Genomic DNA, 16639 nt, shown 5'->3' with positions numbered 1-16639 from the left:
GGGGAAAACCAGGCCCAAGGAGATGAAGAGCCTAGATTTGCATTAACAGAATGGAGATGTGTGGCAGTTCTCCAGGAATTGGAGCCAGAACAACCTGAAATAAACCTTTCTTAAAATATTCAGAAAATCACAAGTGTATAGGGAAGGCCCTGGGAGGAGGAAGGGAGGGGAGGCGGGTGTTTCAGTAGTCTGGTTAGTAACAGTGTCAGTTGCTTTCCCTCCCTGTGGCCAGAAAGTAGGAGAGAAGAGATGGCCAGCGGTTAATAAAGGTTGACCCACCTTTTGGACATACCCAAAGAGGACATTTACACAGGTCATTCCCCCATAAAGTGTTCTCCTGGTTCAGGCCCTCTAAAGGACCTTGTTAATGCTGACACACGTCCCTCTGATCCTTTCAGAAATTAATCTGGAAGTCAGCCAATAAGTGCCTACTATGTGCCAGGCACTGTGCTAAGTGCTGGGGATACAAAGGAAGACAGTCCTGGCCCTCAGGGAGGATACATTTCTAAAGTGGAAGACTCCATATAAATAATTAGGTCCAGTGTATGCAAGACAGGACCACTAGGTGGTGCCATAGTGCCCAGAGCACCAGGCCTGGAGTCCAGAAGACTCATCTCTCTGAGTTCAAACCCCACCTCAGACACTGGGCGTGACCCTGGGCAAGTCACTCAACCCTATTTGCCTCAGTTTCCTCATCTGTAAAATGAGCTGGAGAAGAAAATGGCAAACCATTCCAGTAACTCCAAATGGGGGCAGGATGAGTCAGACATGCTTGAAACAACTCGACAACAGTATGCAAGATACATACAGACTAAGGGAAAGGTCGGCTGATACCTTGTGCCAGCCTTCCAGAGTGAGAACACGTAATAATTTTCTGACTTCTCATTCGGGGGAGTCAGTTGCCCTCTATACCTTCTTGGGTTGATTTTCACTATCATTCTTTTTTTCTCTCCACTCGGATTCTCTCTGACGTCACAGTCCGATGGTAGCACCACCTCTCACCCCACCTTGCATGTTTCAGACCTTGCCGTAACTTCTGATACTTTCCGCTTTCACACCGTGTTGTCTTCCCATGTCCCGTCAGTTACCACCCCATCTTTCCTCCTCTGTGGTTCCTACCTTCAGTCCTTCCCCGGAGATATATTCACCAACCTGGCTCCTTCCCAACCCTTGAACAGCTCCTGAAATCCGCCTTCCAACGGTACTCAGTCATTTGGGGTTTCTGTTTGTTTTTTTCAGTCGTATCTGACTCTTCGTGGCCCCATTTGTGGTTTTCTTGGCAAAGACGCTGGAGTGGTTCTCGGTGAGCCTGACTCCTGTCCCGTCCAAAGATGGATCTTCCAAGGTGACTTAGCCCCACTCCTGGCTCCAACTGGAAGTGCTGCTGTTCCTTTTTCTTAAAATGAAAAGAATTGTTCCATTCCTCCCATCAGTTTTGATTCATGACTTTGGTGACAAACATCCCCCGGTGACTAGATCATAGATTGACAGATGGAAGAGGCCTTAGAGGTGACCCATCCCAACACTCTCATTTTCAGTTGAGGAACCTGAGGCCCAGAGAGGTGCTGTGATCTGTCCAAGATCATCCATGAGGACAGAGCTCTAAGTCTGGAAAGGACCCACACCAACTCCCTCTTTTTGCAGGTGACTCGCCAAGGTCACACAGATAGGAAGGATCTGAGGCAGGGCTCCTGATTACAGAACCAGGGCTCTTCCTGAGGCACCAAGCTGCCTCCCTTTTCCATTCCCTCATCTCCCTCCTTACCACCCATATAGACTGTTGTAACTGTCAGAATGTCCAGAATGGAACTCATTATAGTTTCCCCTAAATGCATCTTTCCTCTGCTTTGTCTTCTACCAAAGCCAACACCATCTTTCCAGAACAACTTTGGAATTACCCTTGACTCTTCCCTCATCCCTCGCCTCCCCCTTCATCGATACTTGCCAATGTTCAGTCGATGATACCCTCACAACATCTGCATGTATTCCATTCTCTACATTCGTGGGGCCACCATCTTGGTTCCAGCTTTCTTTACCTCTCACTGGAACAATTACATGGTTTCACTCCTTCCATTCTCTCCATAGACATACAGCGACCAAAGAGATATAACCATGTCACTGCCCTGCTAAGGTGTCTATCTTTAGGCTCTCTGTTGCCTGTAAGATAAAAACCCCAAATCCTCAGAGTATTTAAAGCCACTCAGACACTCAGTCAGCAAGCAGTTATTAAGCTATTACCACATGCCAGGCACTATTCTATGCTCTGGGGTTGTTTATTTCTTTTCTAACAGAAAATTTAAAAAAGATCCTCCAGAAGCCCCCAGTCTGATGGAGGAGACGTTATGCAAATAACTATGTCCGTATATGGTATGGGAGGTGATCTCAGAGGGAAGATGTTACCACAGGGCAACTCTCATCCTCCTTTCTTGTCTATGTGTGCAATACTATAACCAGTCTCCGCTCCTATTAAGTGAAGCCTGCTGGCAGTTCTCCATATACAACAAACCATCTCCTGTCTCCTTGTCCATGCATAGGTGGAGTCCCACATCTGAAATGTCCTTTCTCCTCATTTTCCCATCCTAGAGTCCCCTCACTTCCTTTAAAGCACAGCTCAGGGTATCATCTACAGGAAGCCTTTCCTTATCCCCACCTGACTTGTTCATTTGAAATTGGCCTCATTTGAAATTACTTAGTCTTTACTTACATAACAGTCACATTCTCCCTATCCCCCACCCTATGCCCTATGCTGGAAGAGAGGGACCACTTTATGTTTGTCTTTTTTTTTTATCTCTATCATCCAGAACATTGCCTTTGAATATAACGGGCATTAAATAAATATGTATTTAATTCGGTTGTAATGGCCTCCTAGTAGGTCTTCCCTTCTCCACTCTGCTGTCAGAGTAACAATATAACTAGCTGACGAATCTGCCTCTATCACTCCTCTGTGTTCTCATCTCCCTATTCCGATGAAATCACAGGTCACTCTCTCCCCATGCCCCCCAAAAAGAACAGTGCGGTATGGAAGGAGCGTTGGAATACAGGCTCTAATGGTGGTATGGCGGAGCCAAAGGCTACGGATGATTTAGCGACTTGGGGAGGGTCATAATTCCCACCATTTCTTCTCACCATCTCCCCCAACCCAGTCTCATTGGGCTCAAATCGACTTTTCCTCGGCTATTTTTTTTCTGGCAAGATGAAGCCCCTTTCCATAAGAAACCTTCCCCAACCAAACCTTAAGGCAATTATTATGTCAGCAATTAATAATGCACTTTTTGGTTGATCTTTTGGGCTTCAGTCAATTTCATTGGCGATTTGATTGATGGTGAGGAAACTCCTGTACTGGAAACTCTGAGGTGGGAGGAAATTGCAGGTTAAGTGACCAGCTCAGGGTCATGCAATTGATCTGGGTCAGTGGAAAGACTCCCACTTGAGTCTTCCTGACTCCCAGGCCAGCCGGCCCTCACTCAACTGCTCCCTGCAGCTTCCAGTTGTAATGTATTGTTATGTGCATAGCTCATACCCCACCGCATTACCAGGTGGGGACCTTGATTTTTGTATTTTCCTCAGTGCTCTGCAAACAGATTGTTGTGTTTGTCCTTCGTTTCCGAAGAGGGCCATGGCATCAGGAAAATGATGAAATGACTTGCAATTGACTTTGATTTGAGCGACGGAGGGCTGTGAAAGGTCACCAGCCTCACTTTCTTCTCCAGAGCCATCTGGGTCCAGTGACCAGATATTCATCAGGATGACTGGAGTTGGCCCAGGATGCAATGAGAAAGCACTTCCTAGATACCTTTCTCCATCTTTTGTTTTAATTGACCATTTTTCTGCCTCAATCTGTTTTCCTATAGTCTGGCTTGCCTATGATGTCAGGCCTACAGTATCAACCAGAAAGTCTTTAGGTGTCTCGGTAAAAGTTTACAGAGCACCCACTTTTCCCCCAGATATTTTCAGGGAATTGTTGGCACAGACCAAGTGGCTGGCTCTCTGTTTTTCTTAACACCTTGAGTTACTGGAACACCAAGCCATCTGAGCTTCATTGGCTGTTACTCCTGAAGGAGAAAATGAAACTTTTCATGTGGGCAGAAACAATTTTTCCTTAAGAAATATAATGTACCAATGTATAAATGTCTCTACTATAATGGATAAGTGCCTATTTAAAAAAAAAATTTTTCCTTAAGAAAATGCCACCAAAATCATGTACAAATATATAAATGCCTCTAATATAATGTATGTGCCCATTTTTTTAAAAAATTATTTTCCTGAAGAAAATGACACCAGTACAATATATAAATGCCTTCAATATAATTTATAAAATGCCCCATTTAAAAAATACTATTTTTCCTGATGAAAATGCCACTAATATAATCTATAAATGCCTCCAATATAATGTATAAATGCCCCATTTTTGGAAAACAATTTTTTCCTTAAGAAAATACCAATATAATATATAAATGCCTCTAATAAATACATAAAATGCCCCATTTTTGGAAGACAATTTTTCCTTAAGAAAATACCAATGTAATATATAAATGCCTCTAATAAATACATAAAATGCCCCATTTTTGGAAGACAATTTTTCCTTAAGAAAATACCAATATAATATATAAATGCCTCTAATAAATACATAAAATGCCCCATTTTTGGAAGACAATTTTTCTTTAGGAAAATGCCACCAATATAATATATAAATGCCCCATTTTTGGAAAGCAATTTATCCTTAAGAAAATATGCATATAATATATAAATACCTCCAATATAATACATAAAATTTCCCCTTTATGGAAAATAGTTTTTCTTTAAGAAAGTGCCACCAGCATACATGCATATATGTATGTATGTATATATATATATATAAGCCTCCAATATTATCCATAAAATGTCCTATTTTTGAAAAACAATTTTTCCTTAAGAAAATGACACCAACATAGTATAAAAATGCCTCCAATATTATCCATAAAATGCCCTGTTTTTGGAAAACAATTTTTCCTTAATGCCACCAACATAATATATACATAAAATGGCCCATTTTTGAAAAACAATTTTTCCTTAAGAAATTCCACCAAAATAATGTTTAAAATGCCGCATTTTTGACCACGCCCAAGTTCACTGCCCTTTTAGGGTATGTGGGTCCTGTTAAAACTCATCATCTTCTCCAGACAAGTGCACCAGACACTCAAGTTCAAGACAGAAGCATTTGGTAAAATAGGAAGCAGGGTAAATATCAAGGAACTAGACCAGATATTAAGAATCCTGACACTGGTCCCCACACAGCTACCACCCCTTGTATGTCTCCAGGGAGCTCTAGCCTCAACTCCCAACTAATCACTGTCTTCCCAACACAGCAGGAGGGTGATAGATCAGCCGATGCTGGAAAGTTGCTAAGGAAACTCACTTGGGCGCCCTGGGCTCCTCATTCAGCCTGCACTTCAGACCAAGGCAGAACTGGGCTGCTTTGGACCAAGCACCTCACTCTGTAACAGCTGCTCCCTGGGGCTGGCTCTGCAGGATGCTGTCTCTTGGCTACCTTTCTTCTTCCGTGTGTGTGTGTGTGTGTGTGTGTGTGTGTGTGTGTGTGTGTGTGTCTTCTTTAGTTGCTAATGCCCTTGTACTATATATTACTGCCATCCTCATCATCTTCAGAGAATTTCAGACAGCTCTCAGCCTTTTCAAAACTTCTTAGAGCATCCTCACATACAGCTTTTTGGGGGATATAATTTCAATATGAAATATGGTAAAGATGGAATATGAAGAACGTGGGGTCTAGGTCCCAGACATACCCCCTTACATTAAAAATGGGAGCAGTGAGAATAAGAGAAAATAGAAACCGAAGTGGGATCTTTAAATCAGGCGTACTATTTTTTTTTTTAATTCTAACTGTACTTACCCTGGGACTAAGTTCCATGTGTAAATCAGATTGGCTGATGTTTTCAGTATTCTTCCTCGCAGACCTCTTTGGAACTTATCTTTGGGTAAATGTCATTTTTCCACGTATCAAGAATTTTGAAGGTTTTCTAAAATTCTCTACCACTCCCCCAAGTATTCAGTGACTGATATAACTGTGCAAAACCTATATCTATCATGCTGCAATCTATGCTATTTTGGTCAACTGTGGCAATTACCCAGATTATTAAAAACTCTCCCAGAAAAAAATGTACTCATTTCACTTAAATATCCAGATAAGAAGCAAATTTAGGGAGTTTGTTTTTGCTTGAGTGACTGGGGTAATTGTTCCCTTTCATCACTTGGCCCACACAGTTGTGACCCTGGGCTAGCTGGCCCTCACCTCTAACTGACCTTGCCTTGCCAGCTTAAACCCCAAAGATGCTCAAACTGCATCCTGGTGGGTTACCTTGGCAACCTCACAATGTCATCTGTTAGAATGTCCTAGGGCGGCAGCTTTTAATTCTATCACAGCAGTCCCATCAGGGGTCATGTAATAGTACTGTGTTCCTATGGTCCCACTTCCTCCCCTCTATGATTTAACACTAAGTTTATAGGGAGGGGAGCTGAGCACGAGGGAAACCAGGCTGTTAGAGCCTGGTGGGTCACAGATGGCTGCAGAGCTGGTGCCTCACGGTATCAGCCATAGTTTACAAAGCAATCCCCAAGTTAAGGATGACGACTGATTCCCTCTCCCCCGATCTGCTCCCTTCTTGGCTGCCATCTTCTCCCGACTCCATACAGTTAGCCTGCTTGCCCACCAACAAATTAAAAGATCCCCACTACCCCTATGCAGCCAAAACCTCAGCCACTTTTCCCATTTCCACAGCTGGGTTTTCTGTCTCAAGGGCTCCACAGCTGGATGCTCTGGTGGAAGCAGGCCACAGCAGCCTGGCTACAATGGGCCACATATGTCCCCTTCCAGCTGTCCCCCAGGGAAGTGCATTGCTTATACCAGTTTAGACTCTGATGGAATCAATGATCCAGCTTTTAAAAATGCACCCCTATTTTCTCCATCACTTTCTCAAATCTAATCTTTCAAGATTCAAATCTCACCTTCTACAGGAGACTTTTCCCATCTCCTCCTCCACTTCTAGTGCCTTCTCCTCTGAGACCACTTTCCATCTCCTTTCTCTCTCTCTCTCTCTGTATGTGTGTATATATATTTATATATATTCTCTTTTGACTAGGAACCCCGAGGGTCTTCCCCTCCCAGTTTGATTTTTTTTGAATTTTGATTAAAGGGGCCATCCCTTGATTAACTTCTTAAAGAGGCCAATTCACTGAATGGGCCTTACCTCACTCAAAGTGAGAACCTGAAAAGACCTTAGCCTGAAAGGGCCAAGGTCTCCCAATGCATCCTGGGCCACCTCTAATTGTCCTAGTGAATATCAGGCCACTGGACCCAGATGGCTCTGGAGGAGAAAGTGAAGCTGGTGACCTTGCACAGCCCTCCCTCACTCAAATCAAAGTCAACTGCAAGTCATGTCATCATTCCCCTGATGTCATGGTCTTCTTTGAGAACGAAGGACAAACACAACAACCAACAAATGTGTGTATGTGTGTGTATATACACACATATTCTTATACGTACATATACACACAGACATATATGTATATATACACATACATACACATGTACTAAGCTGGCTAGATAGTTGGTACTGTGCATGGTGTTGGGCTTGGTGTCGGGAAGACCAGAGTTCAAATCCTGCCTCTCAGACACTTACTGACTTCGTTTCCTCGTCCGTAAAATGGACGTACCAACGGTAACAGCCCCAGGAGGGTTGTCATTGAGGATAAAATGAGATAGACCTGTGCAGTGCTTTCTCTCAGTGCTAGCTCTAATATTTTCTATGCCATTAGAGCATGAGCTCCTTGAATACAGGGCCATTTTGGGGGGATGGGGGTCTTTGTATCCCCAGGGCTTAGCACAATTCCTGGCGTCTAATAGATGCTTCATAAATGCGTGTTGACTGGCTGACTGATAGCTAGAAACTCAAGGCAGAAGCTGGATTGGCGAAGCTTTGGGATGTAAGAGGCTGTTGTTGCAATATATAGGGACAGTAGTAGTTTCTGTGAAATTTGGATCTTATTTTTTAAAAAAAGTCATTTGACTCCATCTTGTGTCATTAGATTTAAGAAAGTGATGGAGAAAATATTAATAATAAAGATTAAATTGAAAAGGGAGTCCATGTATATTTTTTTTTTCAGAGTGCTGGTTGTTAAACATTTATAAGCACACCCCTAAGAAATAACCTAGCTCTGAAAACAGTCCAGCAAACTTTCCGTAACTTAGTTTTAGAAACTGCTTGGGGGCATTGAGAGGTTAGTTAATTTTCACACGCAGCTAGTATGTGTCTGAGACAGAACTTGAACCTACTTCTTCTTGACTCGGAGGTCAGCTCTCTATCTGCCATGCTGACTCTCAAATAAAAATAAAAATGACATACAGAGTAATTGGGGGTGGAGGGTCACGACAGGGGATCAAGAAAGACCTCCTGTACTAGTAGGCAGCCTCTGATCTGGGACCTTAATGGAGGTGAGACGGAGGTGGGGCAAGCCAACGTGCCAGGCATGGGTGATAAGAGTACATCCAAAGTCAGGAGATGATGGAATGTCCTTTAGGGGGAAAATTGAATAGACTCGATTGCCCAGGATGTAGAATGCATGAGGGGGAGTAATGCGAAGTCATTCTGGAAAGATAGTTTGGAGCATGCTGGGAAGAGTTTTAAATGCCAGGGGAGATTGAATTTATCCTGGAGGCCTTTAAGCATGGGAATGCTATGGTCAGGAATGTATGTTGAGAATAGCAATTTGGCTTCCTGTGGAGATTAGATTGGAGGAGAGAGAGACTGGAGGCAGAGGAACCGATTAGGATTTTGTTGTAAATCGTCCAGGAGAAAGAGCTGCAGAGCCTGACCTAGGTTAGTAGCCTCTTGATGGGAGAGGAGAAGACAAATCCAAGAGATTGACAAGACTTGGCAACTGATCGGACATGGCGGCACAAGGGAAAGTGAAGAATGGGGGGATAGGTCCCTCCAGGGATTCCAGCCTGGGTGTCTGAGGGACGGTGCCCCAAATAGAAGTAGGGAAGCTAAGAAGAAGAGGGTTTGGGGGAAAAGGTAATTCATAGCCACATTATGTGCTAAACTCCATTTGCTCGTCTGGAATATATTTAGGGTGGGGGTAGAGTGTGCAAATGTGAATGATGGTGCCTCAGAGTAAAGCCTCCCCCCCCCCATTCCCCTAGGTTTTTCCCCTTGGGCTATGTAGAATGCCCGAGTAGATACCCTATGACTATCATCAGTGCAGAAAGGAATCACGACATAGAAGAAAGGAGATTGGCTCATAGTAGATCAGGGATTCCAGCTCTGGCTTCACCATTTAACACCTGTGTGATCTTGGAAAATTTATTTGACCTCTTTAGGTCTCTGTCTCTCATCTTTTTCTGAACATCTTGAGGTATATGTCGAGCAGTGGAATCTCTGGGTCAGAGAGTATGGACATTTTGGTCACTTTAATTGCTTTCCAAAATGGTGACTCTAATTCACAGCTCCGACAACAATACATTAGTGTGCCCATCCTCATCATGCCCAGTTTAAAAGGCTAATGCAAATCTTAAGGTGAGGGAGAAGGGAAAGGGGGCACTGGGGAAAATGACCATTTGAGAAACTAGAGAGGCAAGAGAAAGCAGGGAATTTGAGAAGGGAAGTTGGTTGTCCCAGAAGGGCCACGAGAAAGTGGGAGAAAGGTCGGAGTAAGGGAACTGACCTGGACCAGACATTTGGAGTCCTTGGGCCATGATTGAACAGAGACTGTGGACCCTATCGTCTAGTCAAACGGTGACGTTCTCCTGAAGGGTAGGGGTGTCCGGAGACACTTCTCCCACCAGAGGAGAAGCAGCAACCATCTCAGCAGGGACGCCATACAGACTAGCTATCCAATTTGTTTTCTTGGTTATTTACCTTGCTTCATGTTTCCATTAAATATTTTATTGGTTTTATGTGTATATTTTTTTTAAATGACTGAATTCCCTGTAGTTTTGCATAGCTGATTATTCAAAATAGCTCCAAGCCTAGAAAGCAGCAAATGTTTTCAGGGCCATGGGGACCCTGGCTACAAACGTTTGTTGAATGAATACATGAATAAATGGAAATATCCCAAGATAGGATCATTTACTTCCAAGGACCCTTATGCATATAGTCTCTTGTCTCAGTCCCCTGTTTCCTCTGAGTCATTCCTTCTTCCTGCCTCTTTCTTCCCGCTTCTTTATTCTGTACAGCTCACCCAGGGTCTTTCCTTTTTTGAAATGCATTTAGAGGTTTTTAAATGTCAGTCACCACAGGGCCATCTTCTCCATCTCTGCTGTCAACAGTCTATCTTCTCTGCTAGAATGGGGGGCTTTGGAAGAGAATACTGCTGTCAGTCATAACTGAGGCCAAGCCTCTCATCCCTGAAGGTCCCAGTTCCAAAGAGCTGGAGAGGCAGACAAGGAACCAGCCGAGTGTTTTTAAAAGACCCAAATACTTAATCTTGGCACCATTCTTCCCTGAAAAAAAAACAGCTGGATGGCAATAGGCCAGGGTAGAACATCTGCCTCTTTCTTGGGGAGTTTGGATAAGGCTGTTGGAATAAAGCAGTTATTAAGAAACTATCAATATTTTACGAGTGTAACCGCTTTCTGAAAAGATGGCTTGTAAAGCCATTTGGGACAGGACCTGAGAGGTAAACATGTAACAGAGAGGATCCATATACTGATTCCTCCTCATGTTTAGGCTCATGTTAATTATACTAATTAATCTGAAGGAGCTGAGTTCAGTCTCCAACATGCCCTCCCTGGCTTTTCCTCATCCCTGGTTCCCTCTCAAGTCTAGTCATGAATGTCAGGGTCCCATAAATAATACTTGGTTCATTTGAGGTAAATGAGTATTTTAATTGGATTAATTAGAGGCCAATTTCAGCGACTTTATCAGTGCAAAAATAAATAAATTTTGAGATGCCGCGTTTCTGGTGTTGCAGTAGACGCTTCTTAGAGGATCAGAGTGGTCAGTAATCCATCCCAGAGGCGATTCTCATGTTATCACTGGTGCTCAAATGTTTCAGTTCAGGGACCATTTCAGCAGAGCAAGAGGCGGAGGTGTTGTCTGGAGACCAGAAGAGAGATGGGGAAGGCAGAACTGACCTGACTGGGATCGGGAGCCCTGGTGCCCATCTGTCAGTCAATCAGTGAGCCATCAGAGGCTCCTCAAGACAGGGACTGCCTTTTGCCTCTTTTTGTATCCCCCATGCTTAGCGCAGTGCCTGACACATCATAGTAGCAGTAGTGGTAGCAGCAGTAGCAGCAGCAGTAGTAATAGCTAATATTTATGTAGTGCTTATTATGTGCCAGCGCTGTGCTAAGCATTTTATGATTATTATCCCATTGGATTTTCACAACCACCCTGGGAGGGAGGTGTTGTTATGATTTTCATTTGGCAAATGAGGAAGCTGAGGCAAAGAGGAGCTAAGTGACTTACCTAGGATCACACAGCTAGTAAGGTGTCTGAGGCCAGATTAATAAATGTGTATTAACTGAAAAGTATATATTAAGTATCCAATTAGTGCCAAGCACTGTGCTGAGCCAGAGGGGGGCATTGTTTTGGTAGAGTCTATTTGTGGGCGCTATTCTCTAGCCAAGCTGTGACCTTCTACTGATCAGTTGTGACACCTGGAAATATTTTTTTTCTTAACAATCATTTTTTTTTTAAGTTTTGAGTTCCAAATTCTATCCCTCCCTCCCTCCCTTATCTCCTCTCTGAGACAATCTGATAGAGATTGTATGTGTGTAATCATGTAAGACAGTTTCATATTAGTCATTTTGTTTAAGAAAATGCAAACAAAATGAAAGAAAAGAAAGAAGGGAGGGAGGAAGGAAGGAAGGATGGAAGGAAGGAAGGGAAGGAAGGAAGGAAGGAAGGGGAGGGAGGAAGGAAGGGAGGGAAGAGGAGTATGCTTAGATCTATATTCAGATGCCATCAGTGCTTTCTCTGGAGGCAGATAGCATTTTTCATCATGAGTCCTTTGGGATTGTCTTAGATCACTGTATTGCTGAGAACAGCTAAGTCATTCACAGTTCTTCATTGCACAATATTGCTGTTACTCCTGGTTCTGCTTACTTCACTCAGCATCAGTTCATGTAGGTCTTTCCAGGCTTTTCTGAAATCTTCCTCCTCATCATTTCTTATAGCACAATAATATTCCATTACATGCATATACCACAACTGGTTCAGCCATTCCCCAATTGATGGGCATCGCCTCAATTTCCAATTCTTAGCCATCACAAAAAGGGCAGCTATAAATATTTTTGTACAAATAGATGGCTGGGATTTTCACGGAATGGTGACTCACCACAGCCTCTGGGCAGGTTGTAGGGAAGCAGCAGCCCTCTGGTCATGGGCGCCAGGCGCACTAGCTCTCTGTTTTACTTCCTTTTATTTGGCTTACTTCATATTTTGATGAAAAATTGTAGTAGATATATATGCCTCTAGTGTATCTGTAGCAATAGAGTGAGCAACGGGTGGGGGCTCATGAGCTAATTCCTGAATTGAATAGTTGATTATCCAAAATGGTTTCCCAAACCTGGGAAAAGAGCAAATTGTTCTAGAGGCAAAGGGGGCCCTGGCTACAAATGTTTGTTGAATGAATGGATCAATGTAGACCAAGTGCCTGCCTGTTTGGACCACTCTTGTTTGCCATGATCCCTGCCCCCCCCCAAATTATAAGCCTTTGCTTCAGTAAATTATTATTTAGTTGTTTCTTTAAAAGTCTGTGGGCCTTTAAAACAATGATTAGAATCTCTAGCAAAGAAATACCATTAAAACCCACACATTTTTATAGAATTTGATTTTTGGACTAGTCCATGGGTCGTTTGGAGAACTGTGTGGCTCCACAGCGGACTGCTTTGGTGAACACCCCTCTCCTCCGAGCACCTTTCACCTTTGTCAACCCTATCTTCCTATTTCTGGTTCTCAATATGATGCCACAGAGACTTGGGGTTAGCATTTTCACTTGGTAAAACCAAAACAAAACTAACAGGTGCTTTAAGACTTTGAAGACTCTCCCATCTTCCAATTTCCAGGAAAGCGTTATTGGCATTACTAGGAGAATGTGTCAATGGGGAAAGAAAACAGTTTCTGGTTCATCTGGCTGATCACGAAATAGGCCCGATGCCACCTAGTCCTGATAAATGGTTCCTGCATGTTTGTGAAGAAACAGAGGGCCATGCAGAAGTCATTCTGAGAAGCACAACCATCAGCCTCCTTCCCTAAAATCCCCAATCTTTAGCATTTTCTCCCGCTTCAATTTTCTTTCTTTCCTGTTGTGGTTGTTGCAGACAGGGTTAAGTGACTTGCCCAGGGTCACACAACTAGTAAGTGTCTGCGGTCACATTTGAACTCAGAAGATGAGCCTTCCAGACTCTAAGCCCAGCACTCTGTGCATTATGGCGCCCCCTAGCTGCCCACGGGGTGTCCAGGAGTGTGCTAATGAATGTTTAACAGCAAGCTCTCTAAAGAAAAATAAGTATGTGCACATGCTTTTAAGTTTTATCTGCATTATTAACGTTTTCTTTCTTAAATCCAGACAATCAACACAACAGTAAATCAAGCCCTGATTTGTATCTCTACTGATTCCCAAAGTATAAATATTCACACTGAAAATTTAACAACTGGCTGGCATGTTTCCTGTAAAATGATGGGGTTGGAATGGATGGCCTACAAGACACCAGCAGTGATGAGCAAACTGGGGCAAGTCATCTAACCTCTTGTGTCTCTGTTTCCTCGTCTGTAAAATGGGGGATGGGCTTGGACTCAGTGGCCTTCCAGCTCAGTTCCCTTCCAACTTTGTCTATGATCTCATGATTCTGTCTTTCTTTCTTTCTTTCTTTTCTCTCCATGATTCTTTCCAATTCTAAATCAATGTTTCTATAACCCTAGAGACAGCTAGGTGACTCAGTGAGAGAGCGCTGGTCCTGGATTCAGGACTTGAGTTCAAATCTAGCCTCAAATACTTCCTAGGCATATGACCTCATTCTGACTCAAGTTTCCTGGATTGTAAAAGGGGGGCTGATAATAGCACCTACTTCTCAGAGTTGTTGTGAGGATCAAGTGAGATAATGTCTACAGAGTGCTTAGCACAGCGCCTGGCACATAGTGGCTGCTTAAACATTTTGGTTTATTTCCCCATTGGGAGCTGGTTAAGTAGCCCTGAACGATTCACAGAAGGAAAGGGCAGCGGTTTTCCCCAGGCTGCTTGCTGACAAGATATCAGAAAGATATTGCTGTCAGTAAGCGCGGGAATTCTAGTGGTAGCAAGACCTTTTGGAGCCCCACAGTCTAGGACCAGGAGTCTTGTAGGGTCCACTGAAGGCCAGGAATCAGAACACGGAACCAAGAAGTATAGGCATGTATGCAAAGCAGGAGTCTGAAAATAGATCTGAAACCATAAGGTCAGTCTGTGCATGCAAAGGATAGGGAAGAAGCAAATGCCGTTAACACTGACGGATGAATCCAAGTCAGAAATCCCCAGTTATGAATTGTCAGAGTTGGAAGGGACCTCAGAGTCCAAATGTACCAGGACAACCATCTTGTGTCCAGCATCTCCGACATGTGACTACGCAATCACTGCTTGAAGGGAAACTCACCACCTCCAGAAATGGCCCTTCCATTTTGCAGTAGCTCTAATTATTAGAGAGTTTTGTTTTGTTTCCAAGTGGGAGCAGGGCAAGTGACTGATAGGAGTCAAGAGAGGAAGACAGTCATGGCTGGTAAGGTCTTGAAGGCAAGAGTAATTAGGAATCTGAAGGCCTGAAGCTCAAACATGAAACCAGACACTAGGGAAACCCAGGGTCAAGGCAGGCATTCAGTTACCAATGTCAAAGCAGGAAAAGCAACCAAAATGACCCTTTGGTCTCCAGATAGATCCTGTACTTTCTCATTTCACAACCTTTGTTGTTAACTTTCCCTGTTTTGAATGATATCTTTGGAATATTAAAGGGTTAGAAACTAGGACCTAGGAGGGGGGGAAAATGGGCTTCACTAACCAGAAGAAAACCAACAAAAAGATTGAGAGGTGTCTTAATTAAGTCATCTTCCACATGAAAGAGGATAGTAACCCCCTGTTCTTCAGCACTACTGAGGATAAAAATAAAATCCAAACCCACTTACTTGTAGCAGGAGGGATTTGTATGAGCATGTGCGAAGTAAAGAACTTTGTAAGAGTGGTGTTCCACATTGTTGGGAATTAGTCAAAAGCAGTTGAGATCTGAGAAGCATAAGTTAGATAAATGGGTTAGAGCCAGAGAAAACATCTATAATTTTGAGTTACTCTTTTGCTTCTGTGCCCTGAGAACTCATTAATTTTAAGCTCCTTTAATTTAGAATCATCAATAAGACCACGCCATGATTAGTGCATTCTAATCACTAGATATAGAAGGGGAGTCAAAGTTTGCCTGGCAAAGGAAGGATATAAACAAGAGAAATGTGGAGCCTACACATACTTGCCAATAAACTGTTTTTAAACTGCTTTGCATGCAAATAAATGCCTTTGTTAATAATGGATATGTTAATGGTCAATTACTCTTATCTAAGAATCTCTCAGACAAATCGTCCAGCTTTCTCTTTCCCTTTTCTGGGCAGCAGAGTTACTCCACATATTTGAAAGTATTATTAACATGGAATCCCAGAACTGGGGGGAGTCTTAACACCTTCATTCTGCGGGTGAGGAAATCGAGGCCCAACATTGGATAGCAGGTTAGAGGTATCTAGATGGCCCAGTGGATGGAGTGGGGCCGTTGGAGTGAGGAAGACCTGAGTTCAAATTTTGCCTCAGTCATTTACGATCTGTGTGATCTTGCATGTAATCTAACCTCTTCCTGTCACAGTTTCTTCATCTATTAATCGAAAGGGTTGGACTTGGTGTCCTTTAAAATTCCTTCTGGCTTTAAAACTATGATCCTATGAATGGATTTATAATCCAGGTCGTTGTTCACCCTTCATTCTTGAAGAATCGTGAGGATGGAGTTTTGACTTGGACATGAATTGGATTTGAGTGAGTCAGAGATGCAAGTGGTCATCCTCACTCTCTCCTCCAGAGTCATCTGAGTCCAGTGTCTTTGACACCAAGTCCTAGATCACAACTGTGTTTTGTAACTAAGACTTTTCTCCCAAATCAGGATGATCTTCCTGGTAGTACGTCCCCGTGACCCAATGGCGAGTTCCTCCAGGACCCTTGAGGAAAGGATGGGGCCAACCATTCTTCATTTCACTCTGCTTTTGGCTCTCTGTAGTTGGCCCCTGTGCCCTCATGAGGGTACCTTCTCAAAAGCCTGAGATAATGAGAGTACTTAGCTGTCTTTGATGAGTTCAAGTCAGCAGCCCAGGTATGGTGGGCTTCACCAAAATCTGATAATGCCCAATAAATCATATTTCCTTTTTTTTTTTGATAGGGTTATTAAAGTGGTAAGGCTTTACTACAAGGAAAGATGCAGAAAGAGATTACCCAGTTTGAGGCAAAGCATTTGATAAAATCTCCCACACTTTAAGTTGCTGGCCCTGAAATGAAGTCATTCAGGATTCATTTTCAATGTGATAGGCGTCTTCAGTGGAGGGCCCAGGAATCTATGTTTGACTCTATGCTCGTAACATTTTTATCATCA

Source organism: Trichosurus vulpecula, chromosome 5 (genome assembly GCF_011100635.1).
Source record: "Trichosurus vulpecula isolate mTriVul1 chromosome 5, mTriVul1.pri, whole genome shotgun sequence".
Classification (NCBI taxonomy): Eukaryota; Metazoa; Chordata; class Mammalia; order Diprotodontia; family Phalangeridae; genus Trichosurus; species Trichosurus vulpecula.
This window is presented reverse-complemented; position numbering follows the sequence as displayed.